Source organism: Leptodactylus fuscus, chromosome 11, assembly GCF_031893055.1.
Source record: "Leptodactylus fuscus isolate aLepFus1 chromosome 11, aLepFus1.hap2, whole genome shotgun sequence".
Taxonomy (NCBI): Eukaryota; Metazoa; Chordata; class Amphibia; order Anura; family Leptodactylidae; genus Leptodactylus; species Leptodactylus fuscus.
In genome coordinates, this window is record NC_134275.1 from 2,162,890 (window position 1) to 2,183,290 (window position 20,401).

The 20,401-nt window shown below is 38.5% G+C and overlaps 1 protein-coding gene across 1 annotated transcript in view; it reads right to left on the reverse strand.

The window, feature by feature from the left end:
* The window catches only part of TENM1 (teneurin transmembrane protein 1), a 441,834-nt gene that overhangs the window by 388,966 nt on the left and 32,467 nt on the right, over window positions 1-20,401 (reverse strand). The window lies entirely within an intron of this gene.

Sequence of the window (20,401 nt, forward strand, 5' to 3'; positions counted from 1 at the left end):
ATAAAGTAAATAATGAACATGTATTGTATCGAAAAGCTGAAGGCCGGGTTCCTCTCTATGACAGCAATTACAGTGGTCAATCTTTTATGATATCCAAGACAATGTCAATGACTACAAATGTACAAAACCTTGATATAGTTGTCATTGGAAAGTTTTATTAGCTTTTAATACTCTCCCTATATACATTCAGCTTTAGGCTAAGGCACCACATATTATTATTATTATTATTAATGATAATAATAATAATGTTAATAATAATGTTAATAATAATAATAATAATAACAACATATTCATATATTTCCAAGAGTAAGTTCAAAGGAATGGCTTAAGGTTCTAGGACAATATGCTCCAGTATTTTTATTTAATAGGGAAGAAGTCTAAGGCCCCATGGGCTGGAAACGCTGCACTAAAGCACTGTGGGAACAACCGCGGCGGGAACGCATTGCGGTTCTTCCCGCAGTGCTTTGAACCCGAAGTTCACAGAGTTTTCTGCCACGGACTTTCTATTACCATTATATCTAGAGGAAAGCCACTGGTGTCTCCATAGATATAATTAATAGAGATGAGCGAATACTATTCGAAACTCCAGTTTGGAATACCTCGCTCCCATTCATTCCTATGGAGCTGGAGTTTCGAATAGCATTCGCTCCTCCTTAATAATTAACATGCTGCGATTTCCAAAACCGTGCCAGCACTTTATAATATGTGACTATATATCATACTAGATAACATTTTAGCTATGAATCCGAAAGGTGAGACCATGGGGCAATTTTCAGATGAGCCTCACAATGTCTTCTCTTTGTGACATGGGTGACAAATGTTTCAGGACATGACTGGATACTTAAGCGCTCATGTCACATATACAATGACTGCTATTCTGTTGGACACCGAAGTATTAATCTGGGCTTGGAGAGTTGAAAGCTCATTCAGGAGATCAGCCCTTCTTGTAAGGAGCCTCCTACATGTTCAAATAAAGTTGTCAAGTACTATATATAAAACATAGATATCCTCCGAATTTTAGCACATGCTCATCTCCATTCTGTTTGGTGTCACTGATGTGTTTAACTACAGTACATTGAATTTGGTGAATTATTTATGACCATATTCTTCAATGGCTCCTTAAAGTCATCTATTTCTTCAAATGTTAGCCTTAAGTTTCCCTTTGTAGACGTCTTTTATTTATTACAGACATTTAAAAAATAAATACATGGCAGCGAAGCCGCGGTATGAAAACAATATGTTTCCAACCTGTCATTTCTTTGAAAGGCTTTATTCCAGCAAGGCTTCTCCTGTGTCACATTTAATTGCCTTTGAAGTTCCTGCCATTTGAATCTGTCTTTTGAAACGCGCATTTCATCATTATTTTTTAGCCTTGTTACATCAATCACCTCAACTGCTATAGAGGATTTTTTGGCCTGTGAAGTGATAATTTCTTCTACCACCACTAATGAGGCAAAACCGTGGTCTTCTGGGAGGTGAGATGTTTTACAGACAGCTGCAGATTAAGGTGCTGTACACAGTATTATACAATACCTTGTGCGCTTCTCACTCTACTACCTCTTATTAAATCACAAGTGTGAAATCTGTCGCAACACCTCCAAACTGCACATTCTTTTTAATTATATAGTTGTTTGGAATCATCGGCTGGTAGGGAACAGAAACACAGTTAGGAGAACTTCCAATATCTGCAGATCTACACACAATGCAGTTGTCTTATGCTTTTTTGTAACTGTAGGAACAGTGGAACACTCTTAAAGGGAGTCTGTCATTGGTGTTTTGCACTTTTGCAAGTTTAACATAGTCTTTAGAAAGACTGTTCTAGGCGTAGCTCTTCTTTCTTGATCCTTGCAGCCGTTTCCCCCAAAAAAGTTTTTATTTGTATGCTAACTAGTGTTCAGGGGGCTCAGGGGCTTTACCCCTGTGTTCCAAGCACACCCGCGTCATCAGCCTGGAGGTTTCTTCACCATCCCCTTCTAACTGAAATATCCCTCTTGCTCCTCCTCTTTACTGTTTCCATGAACAGCTAGTGCCGTTGGGTGTGTGCATCAAAACCACATTGTGATTTTTATGCCTCCTATTTATTTCTAAGGTGTTTGTAAGGTGGAATCTGCCTGAGGACGGGTTATGATGCTTCTTTTTTTTCTGCTACTGACTCTCATAAAAATAAATGGGTTTTTGATGGTTCAAATTCTGCCTGCAAAAATCTTACGCAGTTTAAAGGGTTTTTTCTTAGGATAGAGTTTGCATCAAAAAACTCCTTTCCCTGCGGTGTGGATCAATAAATGATTAGATGTGGCAGGTGTATAAAATTAATAAGGTACTTTATTAGTCTCATTAACAAATAATTGTTTCAAGTTGGACTGGGCCATTCATCTGCTTAGTGCACACTCTCCCTGGTGTAATTCATGCCTTGGAGCTACACTGTGTCCATTACATTTCCTTACCTTTAGGATTAAAGATCAATTAAAGATTGGCAGGGGTTTGACATCTGGATCGTTGGCTGATCAGCTATTTGAAGAGGCTGAAGGGTTCATGAGAGCGCTGTAGCCTCTTCAGCAGCTGCGTTTAACATTGTAGCTCAGCCCAATCACGGAGTTGCGATCAGACCATGTGATCAATGAATGTGATGTCTCAGGTGATCAAGGAGTTCTGCTTCAACGTCAAACAGTTGATCTTTGAGAGTTTCAGGTGTCAGACTCCACAGATATTGAGTTATTGCCTTATCCTAAAGACACGTCATCAATTTAAAGGTCCCACAAAATCCCTTTAATGTTTTCTTCATCTGTACATCCAGGATATAGCGATAAAGACACATACACCTCATTGACTCTTGTTATTATTTTATGATTCAACACAATGCAAATCTTGAAAAACGAACACAAAATTTACTATCAGATGCTTAAGAAAGGATCCCGGAGGCTTACCTCCAAACTAATTGCTTTTCCTATAGCAAAAAAAAAAAAAAAAAAACTTCAGGGAGCCGATTTTAATAGAAACATGTTCCCCCGTGTCTTCTCAAAATAAAACCTACTTTCAGCAATCAGATGCTTTTCCCTAACAACTCAAGGTTTATTCTTGAATATCTCGCACTAATTTACTCTCTGATCATTTTCAGGGATAATTGTCTACTTTAGCTGCAAAAAAACAGGAATATTATACAACAAGTGGTATATTTGCCGCGGCAGTCATACATATGCATGCTAAAGTACAGCTGGGCCGTAATCCCACAAAAGTCGGCTCATAGTGATTTTAGGCGAGGAGAGTTTTTAGATAAATGAAATGTTTGGCGTATCTCTATATCCTTTCAATTACTCCCTGGATACAAGTAATCCTTTACTTTTTATGTGTTTCGAGGACTGAATCTACACACTGCAGCGTATTTATGTCTTTGTCTGGTCTGCAGGGAAATGGATCCTGATATTAGAAAATCTAGAAGCATGAATGCATGTGGGAGAAGGGAAATTAATATTATTAATACCGGGATTAGCTATAAATGGTGCAAACCTTTGGCCGAAAGCAGGGAATGGGGTAAAGGGTTAAATACAACCATACTCTTCTCTAACAGTATCTACTTACTTCCTCACGGCATCACTTGCTTTAGAGGTCATGTGCTGGACATGTTGGCATCAGTGCTTGCTGCAAACATCCGGGTTCACATGACTGGCTATAGGGTGAATAACATGTATTGGCTTTTTTGTCTTCTGTGATAAGATATTACACTGAAACAATTTGTTGCGAGGCAGAAAGTCATTTGAACTACATGTTGTAATGGTCTGTTCCCATTGTCATGCTTTCCTAGCAAACATGGCCATCAGATTGCCTCTGGTTCATACTATGTGGCTTCTGACTCTCTATGATGCTGTATATTTCCCTTTGTTGCTGTACCTGTTCCAGGCCATTGGGCCATTCCTCCCTAACAATCTCCCTAAATTTTTAAGGGGAGCTCTGGAATAATGCCCCCCCCCCCTCCGTAGTAGTATACCTCATAGTGGCCCTTGCACAAAGTAAAATGCCCAATAGTGGCTCCTGTGCACAGTATTATGCCCCACTAGGGAAACTCCTGAACAATTATTATACTCTGGAGTCTTTCTAGATCCCAGAGTATAATAATCGGAGACCCAGGGGAGGATGCAAACATAACAAACACTGTTACTTACCTGTCCCTGGCTCTGGCACACTCCCCATAGATGTCAGCCATCTTCAATGATGTACGGGACATCATGTGACATGAGCAGGGACTTGTGATGCGATGCATAAAAACGCAAGCCCTGGCCTATGGGATGTCACTTTTTATGTTCCGCATTCTGTGCTAGATACTTTTATTTATACCGGGGCACTAAAAGATACTTTGTAACTATGCTGGAGCTGAGTTCTGGCGCGTTCTGTCCCAAAATATACACAGTATATATATATATATATATATATATATATATATATATATATATATATATATATATATAAGGCTGTGGCCACTAAGATGGCTACTAGAGAAAATCTTTAAAACTCTGCACAATTTTTAATTATATATATCAACAAAAACGTTTAACTTTCGATTGTCTACCGTTTTCAATATGGTCAGGTTCATGGGAAAACCCCTTTAAAACATGGACTTCAAAAAGACCTCCGAATCTTGATAGCATGATATTTCATATAATAGAGCAGAAAATTAAATATGACATGAACTAAGACTCGTGTCACAAACAGCGACCAAGGACAGATTATTAGTGACATGTCGGTCAAAGATCAAGAAGAGGAAGAAGGAAGGGGTGACAAAAGTGATTATCGCTTTGACATTACACTTTTCAGCTTATGACCCTAATTATCCCATATGACGAACCTAACAGTCAAAAATGTCATTCTCCACAAGAAGTTTTCTAATCTGATCACGTCCATCAAGTACATGTGTGTTTTCCAACACGATTCTCCTTGACACAAGAATGAGAAAAAACAAATATGGATATGGATTATTATTGTGTTCCTTCCGTCAAGGAACATCGGTACCACTCACTGTCTACGGAAAGGTCAGGGGATCCTGCAATATGGAATGAATTCCCTGTAATCTTACAAAATATATACTGAAAGTCTAAAAGTGCATTTATTATATAACATATATATATATATACTCAATGATGCAAGAAGGGAATAATGTAATGCACGAATGTAACATATAGGAGTTGTATTAAAACCTGGCTAGATCTGATAACAATATAGGATTCCTTAACAGTTTTATGGCTACGAATGATGCAGCAATGTTACAGAAAAATGGAGGCACGTCTAAGGAGGAGACTGTGATGAAGCTGAAGCGTTTAGATCAGAGTTTCTCAACCTTTTCAAGTTAAGCACCCCCAAGTGCGAAAACACTGAGGATATACCCCCAAAGTAGTGTGATAGTCTCATACAGTATAATGTCCCATGATGGCGCTCCACACAGTAGTGAAATAGTCTCATACAGTATAATGACCCATGGTGACCCTCTACACAGTTTATTGTTACATACTCGCCCTCTAAACAGTTTAATATCCCAGAACGGCCCCTCACAAATATAACAATAACAATCCCACATGTATAGGGATGACCGCTGTTCTCATTCTGAACTTTCTAGCAATTTCAGGTTTAACCAAACATCAACTTTTTAGGGGCTTAGAAGAATACAAAATTTTGGGGGTTTGCCACCAAAACTACTATTACAATCTGATGAATTCAGATTAGCGGAGGCTCAGGGGAGGTGATTAAATATAATAAACATTGTTACTCACATCCCCAGTTTGGTTCCTTGTCCTCTTTGTCCACCTGAATGATGTCAGGGACAGCTCAGGCCTGTGATTGGCCCACAATGATCATGTGGGCCCTATGGTATAATAATTCTATGCTCTATGGCAGTTGTGAGAGAGCCCAGGGGAGGTGAGTAACATTATTTGCTATGCTTATTCACTTCTTTAGATCACCTTTAGATGATTCCCCCTGGGGTTAGTCAGTTTCACAGTTTCTATTATGCACACGGATCCCAAAAAAGTTAGCAGAGTCAATAACTCATATCTGTCTTGACTGCGATACTGACACTGGCCCTGGCCTGTAGCTGGTCAGCCCATGTCACTTTAAACATCTACTACTTTCCTGAGTCTCCTCAGTCGAGGAGAGAGGGATTGACTTATCTCTTGCCCCTCACTTGAATGATCTAAGGCAAAGGGGTGTACTATATATATTTTTATCCAGTCCCATTGGTATAATCAACTTAAAGGGGCTTTCTCATCTCACTGTTTCAGCTTTGCCTGCAGTCTCTTCTTCTTACTTCCTATATTACTTCCCACGCTCCTCAGCTTGCTGAATGGCGCTATACGGTGTCAGATCAGATAATATGTAGATGCTTTTACAGAATGTGTTATCTGTGTGTTTATATAGAGAGTTGACAGACTCTGCTTTATCAGCAAACTGCAATTAGCTAAACTGTCCTGCCAGCAGACAAGTGACGTCACTTGTCCTACACGTCCGTGGTTAAAGCAACGCTGTGTACACAATGGGAATATGTTCACATAGCAGGTAAACAAAGCAGCATTTCTAAAGTAATATATTTAGGAAAAGTCTTCAATTTACATAAGCTACCAGTACAGGTAGGGTCCTTGATATGGGACAACCCCTTTAAAGTCACATCAGGTCTAGCAATCAATTAGCATAGAAACATGGCAAAGTTCCAAAGCACAATTAAATACTGCTGAAGCCCTTTCACAGTAATCCCATGTGTTCTGCACGTCACTGATAGGGTCACTCCATGACGTGACAAGTTCTTAAGCATAGAAAGAACTAATAAATGAGTGAATAACTTACAGATTACATTAAATAATTTAGTAACTATCAATGTTCTGCTGCTCTGTAAAATGTTACCTGCAGGGATTCCATATCAGAACTAAATGTGCCATTAAACCATTGCCCTGTGTGTTGTGATAATCTGCCTTGAAAATGCCCAACAGGCCAATGGACATCCACCACTAAAAACTCAACAAAAAATTATAAACAAGACCATGACCAATCCAGAGCCAAATACCACAAAGAAGATATCAATCGTAATTCTATTACTGAACACAGTATAAGACGGTGTATATGTATAAGGGGTGTGCTGCTAGTGGTGTCCTACAGCCAAGTCGTATGGAGCCGTGGACATCTATGAATATACGGCATACACAGTTTTTAAAGACCAAACTTTGTCCCTCTGGATTTCCAGGGCTACCTGCTGAGACAGCTAGATAGTCACTCTGTCTTCGGAAGAACTGACTGGCTGTTGCCTAGTAACCCGTCTTACACCACTACATTCTATTTTAATTCCTCTATAAACACTGATAATGACATAAATGGCAGATAATTTTAGCTCGGAGCATATGCCGATCAGCCATAACATTAAAACCACTGACAGGTGATATGAATACCTCGGGGTGGGATATATTAGTCAGAGACTACTTAATATTGGTGTGCTGGAAAATTCGACAAGCATAAGGATCTGAGTGACTGAGACGAGAACCAAATTGGAATCACTAGACAACTGGGTCAGACTATCTTTAGAATGGAAGGTGGGTGAGGTGTTCCTGGAATACAAGGGTTGATACCATGTTTCTCTAAAAATAAGATAGAGTCTTATATTATTTCTTGCTACAAAAGATGGTTTAGGGCTTATTTTCAGGGGATGTGTTATTTTTTCCATGAACGACAATCCACTCACCAGAACCCCTTAGACCCCAAACAATTAGAGTCTGCAAGTGCCAATGGTGGATGGGCAATGACACACATATCTGTGTTACTGCTGTCAAAGACTTAAAGAAGGTTGTCTTGCAATCTGGTGAAGCGCGGTCCTCTATCCCGGTCCATACTTGTAAAGACTTGTCCCTGTCGGGATCTCTTGCCATTGTGTCAGCGTTCCACTGCCGCCAAGTGTAGCATTTGGCTGTCCCTGGAGACTGGACATATCCACAATGGAGTGATGCCAGGAGGACTATGTGATCTGTGTGTGAGAGCCCAACAGTAGTCAACCCCTTAAAGTCAACCACGAGCAGTAGTCAATCACTTAAAGATAATGTCTGATTCTTTTGGGGGTGTCTGCTTTCTTTTGGGTGTACAATTCTTTTGGGGGTGTCTGCTTTTCTTGATGAAGGGTCTATTGTATCAGTTCTACTGTATTCTATTTACTTTTTTTTTACATGTATAGCTGCCTGGACACTTTTCCTTTAAATGAACTGTGACTAGGATTTATTTTCGGAGAAGGGCTTATATTTCAAACTTACTCCAAAAATTCTGAAAAATCAGGCTAAGGCTTACTTTCAGGGTAGGTTTTATTTTCGCAGAAACACGGTAGCTATAAAAAGTGATCCAACAATAATCAGGGTTATGGGCACCCAAGATTGATCAACGTGTATCAGGAGCAAAGAGTAACCACTCTGATCCCACAGCAGGACTAATGTAGCACAAAAGTATCTGAAAAATGAATGATGGCTATGGAAAGTTGTCATTGAACACATAATATGTTACAGTGTGCCACTTTTGGGGCTACATAGCCACAAACTAGTCAGCTCATGCTTGTTCACTGTTGAAAGTACCTAAAATACTCTTGATCCTTGGAAATGGACCAATGGACCATAGAGCAATGGAAGACCTGGGCCTGTTCTAAGGAATTCTATGTTTCTTACATCTATGTCCGGGTTCATTCCTTTTATGGGTAAGGAATGGTACCAGGACACTATGGGGATCATTTGTGTACTGTGTGATGCACTGACGCGGTACATAGACGACGTTTTCTCTTGTGCCAACAGTGGAAAATATTAAATATTATTTTATAGTTTTCAATATTACATGAGAATAAAAATTTCCGAAATGTGTAAACGATCATTTTGATTAAGAAGGTTTATTTTGTGATACCTTCCCTTTAGTTTGTGATAGACATACTGTATCTAGATGTGTCCAGACAAGAGGACAGGTAAGGAAGGACACGCCTGTACTTCAGCTACCTAGCCCTAAAATAAAGCTGTCTTAGCTGATGAGAGTTAATAAGAACACAATAGATTGGCTAAGTCTGACTGTCATCAGCATATATTAGAACTGATTGACACTGGAATGGTTACTGATTTACCTATTTGTAGTTATTGGGGTTGTTTATGGAATATACATAGTAAAAGTAAGAGTGATATGTTCTACCTTATCTGTAACATTATTTATATAATTTATTTATTATTTATATCAGTATTTAATTAGGTGTATAAAAGCTGATATTACCAGTTACTTAGTCTATAGAATATCTCCTGCCTAATTATACAGACTATAAGATCATATCTAGCTATGCATAGAGAAATAATACGCTCTTGTTAATGAATAGAAAGTATCCATGTTCACTTTTATCTATGTTCATCTTTCTCTTTTTTATCTATGTTAAATCAGGCACACAGAAGCCGTATATTTCAATTTATTGCCTTCATTACAGTATGAAGCGCTTGAGTTTTTGAGCACATTGCTTTCAGCGTCTTTGCTATAGAAAAGCTAGGATTCTCATGGGAGGTTATATTTTATACTAATGCAATGTAAAGCCATTATTGTTGAATATGCAACATTTTACTGCTCTGTAATTAAAATTAACTGAAAAAAACATGTAACACAGAGTGCTCGCTAAGAAAATATATTGTATGTTAGTTCTAGTAGTAGACTAGAAGAAAAACAGGAGGTGAGATGAGCATCTTGCCTCAGGTGGCAGATAATAGATTCCATGAGGGGGCAGTGGTACGCAGGTCATATACAGACTGTGAGTGCCAAGCTGTATCACTGTCTACGCCTGAGCCACGACCTGCACATTTCTCCAAGAGATTCCCTCTGGCCAGACACAGCTTTAGAGATGCTTTTGGGCACTCCTCTCTCCCCGCTTGGAGCTAAATTACATCCTATTTACAGTTATATAGCACCCCGGACCTTTTCTGGCCAACAGGTTGTATGCATCTTGTATTTTTATTCTAGTTCCCAGTGGTACCATAGTCATGGTTTTGGGAGCAGAACAGAAGATGTACCAGAAATGGTCCCAGGTGCCACATAGTTCTTTGACTAGTTTTGATCATGTGTTTTGGGAGATTATTCTCAGTTAATAACACAAAGTCAATGACCGGGTTCCAGTGACCAAGAGTAACATCAACCTCAAAGGTTAATGTTAAAGGTACCTGGATATAGCAAAAAGAAGAAAAAAGAAGAATACATTCCTTTCTCTCCACCATATTCCTCAAGGGACAGATGTCCAAAACCCCTTTTAATGACTCTAAAAAGACCTGCAGCAAGGTTTGGTGGTAGAAGGCAAAGGGGTTTCATTTGCACAGCAAGGCATATACTAAGTACTGGAGGTCGCCATTACCACTTTCCTAGACTTACACCTCTTTTCACCCCAAAACACAATAAAAATTGTGATCAAAACCACGTAAATAAGGCTTACAAATCAAAGGAAGAAGACAAACATTATGCTGCCTACAGTGGCATGGCGGTGGCTCGGTGACGCTCTGGGGCTGCTCTTCTTCTTCTGTCATTAGAAACCGTAAACGCGTGGAGGCCATGTTGGATTTAATCAAGTATCAAGGAATCCTAGAAGAAAATTTCATGTATTTTGAGAGGAAGCTGAAGCTTGGGCAACCTTCCAATAGGACTAGGATTCAAACATACTATGAAGTCCACCAAGGCTTCAGAATAGATACTGGGAGATATTGGAGTGGTTGTAACAGTTATCAGGTTTTTTTTTTTACAACTGAAAGGACAATTAAAATTGTATCCAGTTTCTATTTAACATGCTTTTTTCTAGATTACAATATTGATAGTATATCATTAGGATAAGCCACTGTTATCAAATTGGTGAGAGTCTAAGCACCGGCACCTCCACCGATCATTTGCTTGAAGGCAAGCAATGCAACCTCTTTCTTGCTTACACCTGATTGTATACTGTTGGATGCCATCTATTTAGCAGCTGTTTTTTAGGATATTGCATCACTGCAGTATCCATACCTATCTTCAAAGTTGGGATCCCAATGACCTAATATTGAGGGCTATTAATGTGGTAATTTTTTGAAAATCTCTTTAAGTGAATGGGCTGAGCTGAAATACGAGACACATCCTACAGACAGAGGTCACTTATACTCTGGCACATGGAGTGAACCATTTCCTTAAATCCTTGAAATCCCTATTAAGGAGTCATTTTAGTACTTGTATTTATGGGCTGTTTATCTCTTTAGGAAGTTTACGTTAAGAAAATGATACCAATAAAAAATATGCAAGCTCTTCATTAATAGGAAACATTCTCAATCACATCACATATGTTCCGATGAGTAACTTTCCATTCATAAGAACTCACTAGCATATTTCAGCCAATATGGCTACATCCTGGCATTATGTGCTGTTACTATGTAAGCCTCCTTGGGTTAGTCATCTCTAACACTAGGATTATTCTTTATCTTCCAAGAATAATTTGCAACACAATAAAATAACAACATAACTGTAGAGTAAAATACCCATTAGTGTTCAACCATGGCCGTAGAACATACCTAATAGGGTTGAGCGATCGGGATTGGGAAAGATCAGATCACGATTGAGTGGAAAATGATCGGAAATCGGATTTTGAAATCTTAAGATTGACTCAACCATACTGTATGTATAATATACAATTAGGGTTGAGTGATCGGGATCTGGAAAGATCGGATCCTGATCGGCGATCGAGCAAATTTCACAATCGCAATCGGGATCGGCTGGAAAATGATCGGAAATCAGATTGTAAAATTGATCCTGAAATCTCAAGATCGGCTCAACCGATGTACTTCAATGTACAAAATACTACAATTATGGAGCATCCGGTAGCCTAGAAATACAGACTCTTCATGTGTTTACCAAGTATGGATTATAGAGCTAAACAGCTTACAGTTACCATAGACTACACTTACATGGACAAAGTAAATGGAATATGGTACAGACATGTCCAGAGTAATCCCATATAACTGATCTTATTATACTATGTCAAAGTGGCTACAAGTATCAATATATGTGATCATACAAATGTATTATGGACTCAAGGAATATGTCCTCTATGGGAATTCTGTCTACTTAATGGAGATGTCCAAGACAAGATGACCTATTCTTCATCAAAGTAGCAAGATTAATATTTAATTTTGGGCAACTCCTTTAAAGATTCCGATGGTGGCAGAAGCAGATGTCTATATATGGAGATATATCACTTGGAAGCAACAAAACATAAAAATTACTGCATTCATGTTACATGACATTGTACATAAGATCAGCACTAATATTATACTGGACTAAGCACAAACATTTTACAATTTTTTGCTTTGTTGCCGCAGTCTACTTGGTGATCTGTTCATGTACAGATCAATATTGATGCAATAACGTATAGAACAATTATTGGCAATGTATATATTAATATCAGCGTGCTACAGAGACAATGAACTTTTGTACAAGGAGTAATCACATTATATGACAGAGCTGAATCCCAGACACGTCCTTTACCTTTTCCATTGCCTGGACATGTTTAGATATGTTTGTGATCAGATGAGCAGCTCTTTGAGATATTATGTTACAGAGTGATAAGCTATACCATAGTGGTGTTTTATCTAACATACTATACAATATGGGCAATATGTAATAAGACCAGCATTTCATACGTCAGTATTAACATAGGCCCAAGGCATGGCTACTTCACAAATCAAATCCACGCCTGTGCACCAGAATGGAAACCTATGTCACATATGACATTGATTACCATTCGCCTATATTCGATCAGTTGGGCATCAGATTTTCTGAAGCCCGAATGGTCAGCAGAATAAAAGGGATAGAGGATTCTGGTGAATGCCATGTTATTTTCATTATTTATATAGGCACAGTAGCTTGTCCATAGGAATGGCAGTGCCTGATATTGCAACTTGTACCATTCACTTCATTTGAATTGTGCCGTCGCTTTATTTGAATTGTGGTTTGTGGTTAGAGTTCCCAGGCTCTCACTCCCATACTCAACATCAACTTTCCACCACATGTAAGTGCCTTTTACCATATAGTCTACATACTGTAAAGTCTATATACAAAATCCAGTATATACTTTAACAGAATAGAGAAGGGCATTAAGAAAGCATCATCAACAGCAAAGAGCTTTTATTACAATTTCAAAGGCACTGTTGCTTTTTATATGTATTATTATCTGAATTTGTGCTGTGGAAATAATGTGTTGAGTACATCAAAGTACAAATTGAATACACAGAGAAAAACAATTACATGTTTCCTACTTTCAGATGCTCACCCGTAGAGATAAAAGGGTTTTATCATTATATTTTTAAGTGGTATTTTTTTTTTTTAATAAAGGAGTCAATTTTTGTCTTATTTTTTGCATAGAGCACATTGTCGTAAATATCTTGCTCTGGAAGGGACTTGGTTCAACTTTGATCTTCAAAAAAAGCAACACTATCGCCTCCATCTGTCATAGTTATGGAAAAGCTGAGCTGTAATATTTGAAGACACAAATAAGGGAAAGTAAAAAAAGAACTAATAAACTAAGCACACATATGGGATGAGTCTATTCTCTGCCAGGAATAATTAACACCTTGCTTGTCACTTTCTGGGTAAATATATGCCACATTTTTGCATAACAAGAACATCTTTCTGCATACTCGCTGATGGATTACTGAGCTGCCAGAACCAAAAAACCTCAAACGCAAATTGAAATCATATTTTATCATTTTAGGTGACATTTTAGAATAAGCTCAGAGATCAGTCTTCAATATCTATACGTCTACGAGGTCTAAAATCGATAATCCCAAACTGTAACAAAAGACAAAGTTCCGTATATAAATACATAGTTATACATGAGAATTATTTCATTACATATCTGGATTATTGTTTGTGTTGACCGGAAGCAAATAATTGCCAAACAGAATATCGGAATAATGATAGTAATTACCATCTAAATAATAGACGTGCACATGTTTTGTATGAATGGAGGGTGAATTGTTAGAATTAGAATCATCTTCTTTTGTGGGCTCGTGGAACAGTGACGTAACTAAAGTGTTTGGCCCCCGGTGCAATCTTTTGTTCGGGGCCCCCTACCGCATCCCTACAGTGAATTCTTGATAGTGATGGTTACGAGTGCTGAGGAGTTTAATTCACCTTAGTGTGATTCGGGTAATCTGTGGGACTCCTTGGCTTATGGGCCAGATGGAAGCTGCAATCTCATTACTGATGCCAGTGATTATGGGCCCCTCTAAGGCTACTGGGCCCCGATGTAACAGCACCCCCTTAAGTTAAGCCCCTGCCAAGGAACCCACCATTTAAAGATCAGCAAGCGTCTTACACCCAGACCCACTTACCATACATAGCACCATACATGAGTGTGGTGGCGGCTCTTGGTATTGCAGCTTAGTCTATTCATTTGAATAGGGCTGAACTGTAATCAGGCCAATGAATGTGATGTCACATGGCCTGTGATGAAGAAGTGGCACTCAGGGAATCTCTAAGGGGGCCTGGCACTTGATGATGTATCCTAGGGATAGGTCATCGATTTAAAAGTCCCAAATACAATGATGATCTTTCCAAACGTTACAAAAATCTCTATTCAATAATAAAGAAAAGTCAATAAGAGCAAAAGTTACGCTAACTGGTCTAGTGTGTTTAAAAGTGTATCAGTTTTAATCTATCCCCCTGTTCTTAACAAACCCCCACATCATCCCACTAGCCCAAATGTTTGCATTGTTCTCATTGGGTTTTTAGAGCATCACACTTTTGTTTTTGTTTGTGCTTTGAACTTGTGAGGGAAAAAATCACAGAATGGCCGCGCTCCTGGGACCGACATATCTCTTGGAAATTCCGCAGCAGCCAGACTGAGATCTAATGAAGGGGTACATGTGCCAATGAGCAGCCAGGCTGAGTCTGATGAAGGGGTACACATACAAACGAGTATTACCAGACTGAGATCTGATAAAGGGGGACACGTGCCAATGAGCAGCCAGACTGAGTCTGATGAAGGGGTACACATACAAACGAGTATTACCAGACTGAGATCTGATAAAGGGGGACACGTGCCAATGAGCAGCCAGACTGAGTCTGATGAAGCTATCCGTAAGCAATTCACACCCCAAAATGCATCATCTCTAATAAAGCCTTTTATACTTCGTATTACGGTACACCCAGTGTGTTTGTGAGGAGTGTGACTCCTGTTTTTTTATTTATTTTGTTCCTATCATCTCCTTTGCTTTTGCTATGAGATACTATTGTTATGTAATGTATTTCCTATCAGTTATGCATTTTGATGTATCTTATAGTTTTGTATCTATGTCTATGAAAAAATAAATGCACAAAAATTCTGCCTATAAAGCCAAATTTGTGCTAAGTGTCATGGCTACTGTGGTTAGTATTAAAATTCTTGATGGTAACTGTAAGAGGCGAGTGACAGATATAAGGGAAAGGGTGTAATGCGAAGCGCCATGACTCACCAATATAAAGGAGAAGAGAATGGTTAGGAAATAATGTTGTGTTTTTTATTATACAAATTCTGTACGATTTCTTTTCAGCTTGTTTTCCGATTTTCTAAAATATGACGCAGCTGTTTCCATGGCCATGGCATTTACTTGACAAGGCTCAAATTGAATTTTTAGCATTGTGTTTTGTTCCAGAGAAGTTTTCCTTTAACTTACTGATAATTACACATTCATTTTTCCTGCCGTTATAGAACAGGCATATTTGAATATTTTTACTCCTATTATTCTTTTATGATTCCATAACAAAAGTCAAAATAGAAGTCATTTTAGTAAATGATCATAAATATAGCATTGTGAATTATCCACTGGCCCACACTGTATAAAAGCACAAAAAAAATGAAAGATCCGAAGAAAAAAATGATCTATTGTACTGTACACTCACTCGTGACTCTATTCATACTTGTGATGAGTAACAAAGTAATAGAGTCAGTGATACAGTCGGTAATACAGTCGGTGATACAGTCGGTGATACAGTCGGTGATACAGTCTGTAATACAGTCGGTGATACAGTCGGTGATACAGTCTGTAATACAGTCAGTGATACAGTCGGTGATACAGTCGGTGATACAGTCGGTGTTGATATTCTTGCTGTCAAAAATACTGGAACCCCCAAAATCTTCAACTGAACTCAGTGGGGTCTATTATTGTGTAACAATAGCAACTATAACTAGAAACTATAAAAACAACAAAGTTTTTAAGATGTTAGAGGAAAGCGCGCCGATACTGGTTTATAGTATTGTATTACATTTATAATAGCAATGAAAGACTTGTTATTTTTGTGTCTCCTTTATGACAAACCTTTTATTGTTTTTTTTACCTAATTGATTACTTGTTTTGATTAACCCCTTAAGGACGCAGGGCAGTTTGTACGACTTTTTTCATATTTTCCCTCCCGTCATCCAAAATTCAGAACATAGTTGACATAGCTATGTGAGGGGTTATTCTTTGCGGGATGACTTGTACTTTCACGTTCCACCATTTTGGGGTACATATAATATTTTAATTACCTTTTCTTTATGTTTTTTTTTTTTTTTCATGTGCAATAACATACAATCCTATCATTATTTTTTGAGTTTTGTTTTTACAGCGTTCACTCAGCGATAAAAATGGCATGGCAGCTTTGTCCAGCGGGTTATTACAATTATGAGGATACCAGATTTATATTGGATTTTATTCCGTTTTACCGCTTTTACAAAGAAAATGTCACTTTTTTTAAAATGAAAAATTTTCCTAGGGTCACCATATTCTGATGCCTATAACTTTTTTACTGTGTGGTTGATGGAGATATGTTAGGGCTCTCTTAATTTGTGGGACAGGCTGTATTTTCTATTGGTACCAATGTTTGCTATGAATGGCTCCCACAAGGGGACCTGAAGTTGGGATCTTAGATTCCCAGTGCAATGTCTTGAAATACATAGTATTGCAGAACATCGCACAATAGTTTCTATGGGAACTATGCATAGGCAGCCAGGATGCTGTGGCGTCTTAGGCTGAGGTCCCACGTTGCGGAAACACAGCTTTTTTTGTTGAAGATTTTGTTTGCATTTTTTTTTTAGCCAAAGCCAAGAGTGGATTGAGCAGAAGGGAAAAAATATAAGTAATTTATACATATCTTCCATTCTTCTTGTAGCCATTCTTGGCTTTGGATCAAAAAACTGCAACAAAAAAACCTGCATTTCCGCAACGTGGAACCTCAGCCTTACTGTGGTGGATCCAAGAATGACATAGGGGATGGTGGGTACGATCTTGTCCCCAGAACCCCTGGTTGCCGTGATTGCTATTGATCCTGGCATCTAGGGAGTTAAACCACCGGCGTTGGAATATCTTGATGATCCTGGCCCTCAACAGTGTAACACAGTAGAGAGCACAAAATAATGCTGCGGGTATAGCTTCATAGCATTGCTGCGCCGTACTATTACAACCTGTGGTCTTGGTGTCATATTTTGAACACTGTAAAAAAAAAGAAAGAAAAAAAAAACAAATTGCTGCTTTTTATTGACAAAAATTATGTAAAAATTGTGTAAGAAAAAAAATCAATGCTATCATGGTTTTAAATGGAGATGACAGCTGATCCCCACAAAAGATAAGCCCTCACATAGCTCCGATGATGTAAAAATAAATAAGTCTTGACTCGCAGAATATATATACTTTTTTATGAAAAGCCTTAATATTTTTTCACAGTATATTATTATGATCCATAAAGTAAATGCACAATAATGAAATAAAATGCACATCATCTATTGTAATTATTGTAATAACTTCAGTAAATTTCAATTTTGCCTAAACAAGGTTTGTGTGTTTTGCCTTATTTGTGATGGTAATAGCAAAGACCTTCTTTATCCAGAGCTGCGGATCTCTCCAATGGCGCCTTCATGGAAAGATCCCAACGAAGACTAATTATTAAGTGACATAGCGACTCAATTGGAATTACTCTGTCATTTCGGAGGTATTCCCTTTAGGGGTGAGTGGGCCAGTTTACACATGCTCAGCCCACAGTGGAGATTAGCAGAGGATTTCAGCAACTCTCCTAATGCAATTACCCGGGATCATTATAAGGTTTACCAATGCTAACAACCTGTCAGTCTCCATGCTCACCGCACAAATCAGTATTGACTTTGTCAGAAGAGAGGTTCAATAGCGCCTGCACAAATGTGACAAATTCATTGTTTTTTTTCGATAGCTGTATTTTCTACCAACATTAATTTTCTGTTAGAAATGATACATGTAATTTCCAAAGCATATGTAAATAATAATAATAATAATAATAATAGTAATAGTAATAATAATAATAATAATAATAATAATAATAATAATAACCTGTTATCACTCATAAGAGTTTTTGACGGGCCCAAGCTTCCCTGTCTCGGCCTGATCAGATTCCTGCCCAGGTTCACCCACTTACTCAAATGCGTCTCAGCGTGTAATCCAAGACAGACACGATGATACTAAGATCAGAGTTATGGGTCCATATTATTATTGGTGGCAGTCAAACCAGACGGTGATATGTTTCTGTTTTAATCATTGACTTAATTTGATTAATTCATAGAAAAAAAAAAAAAAAACCTGTTACTGCTTCTTTGAAAGCATTGTTATTTTAAAGCATTTTTCCCACACATGCCTAAAAATTTTGCACGGTACGGTATATTATCCCTTTGAGTGATGATTTTAGTAGATGCCCAAAATGACTTCATAGCAAGTTAGAGCTGAGTATTAAGGATTTATACAGAACAATAGAAATGAAATCTAGTTGTATATAGCGTCACTGTCTGTTTGTATATAGCGTCACTGTCTATTTATATATAGCGTCACTGTCTATTTGTATATAGAGACCATGGGAAGAATATGCAAATCTGTCTTCCATGATGTAATTAGGAAGTCAGCTGCTGCCTCAGTGTTGCAAACCAATAGAGGGCGCTCACTGGAATGTGCAAGCCTATCTTCCCTGATGTAGTTAGGAAGACAGAATTCCAGTGAAATAACCCAATAAAGGCTGCTCCCTTTAGCATCATGCTCGACCTTCCAAGAGGCCTTTGTTTTGCAATGATGCTGGGATTATTACCAGGTATAGTCTCTCAATCTCAACTCGATTGAGAGACTATACCTGGTAATAATCCCAGCATCATTGCAAAACAAAGGCCTCTTGGAAGGTCGAGCATGATGCTAAAGGGAGCAGCCTTTATTGGGTTATTTCACTGGAATTCTGTCTTCCTAACTACATCAGGGAAGACAGGCTTGCACATTCCAGTGAGCGCCCTCTATTGGTTTGCAACACTGAGGCAGCAGCTGACTTCCTAATTAAATCATGGAAGACAGATTTGCATATTCTTCCCATGGTCCTTTGCGAAGTGGAGTGCTAAAGGCTTAATAAGTCTCCACACACCTATATGGTGGTCTCTCCCCAAGGAGTGACAATATCCCCTTAACCTTATTTGTATATAGCATCACTGTCTATTTGTATATAGCATCACTGTCTATTTGTATATAGCTTTTTGTCTATTTGAAACTTTCTTTTGTTTACTTTTTAAGATTTTGCATATTTTATTATTTTTATAAAGTTTTTTCCTGTAACTTTCCGGCTGTTTACTTTGTACAGGAAGTCGTTTAGTTTAGTTGAATTTTTTCATACCATCTGTTTTCGCGGCATGCATTTTTTTAGAAGAAAAACCCTGCACACACCTTGCTTTTCAATTCTCCTGCCAGTGTACAATGCCTTTATGGAAGCCGCCAGTGCAGCTCTGCTAATTATAACCTTATAGTAAAATGACATTCATGTTTGCCAGCAAATAAAATTTGGCTTCGAACCCTGTTTATCCCTCATCACACCTGTTGACTTTGTATTGCCAAAAGTGCCAATATAAGTAGTCATAGTAACAGAAAGAAGGATTTACAGTCGCTTGGTGCTGAGGCTATCCGTGCACCTGCAGAAGATGGGAGCGTTTTACAATTTATGTGCACAGTTCAGAAAAAATATAGTACAGGTAGTCCTTGGGTTACGATGGTTTCAGGTTACAACGTTTCGTGGTTACGACTAGAGATGAGCTAAAAAGTAAAGCTCCCTCGTAACAGAAAGCTGCCAGCACTCCTGACTAGCAAGGATGAGCCTGCGGCAAATCAATGCTGGTTCTGCAGCAGGCTTGTCCTTGTTCATAGGAAGAGCTGGCAGCTTACTGTTACGAGGGAGCTTACTTTTTCTCATAGGAATACATTGACCAGCGTTGATTGGCCAGTGTACAGCATTCGGCCAATCAATGCTGGTTCTGCCAGAGGCTCGTCTGTGAGGAGGCGGAGTATAATATCGGACCACTGCAGTCTCCATTGTGGTCCGATATTAGACTCCGCCTCCTGGCCAGCGTTGATTGGCCGAATGCTTTACA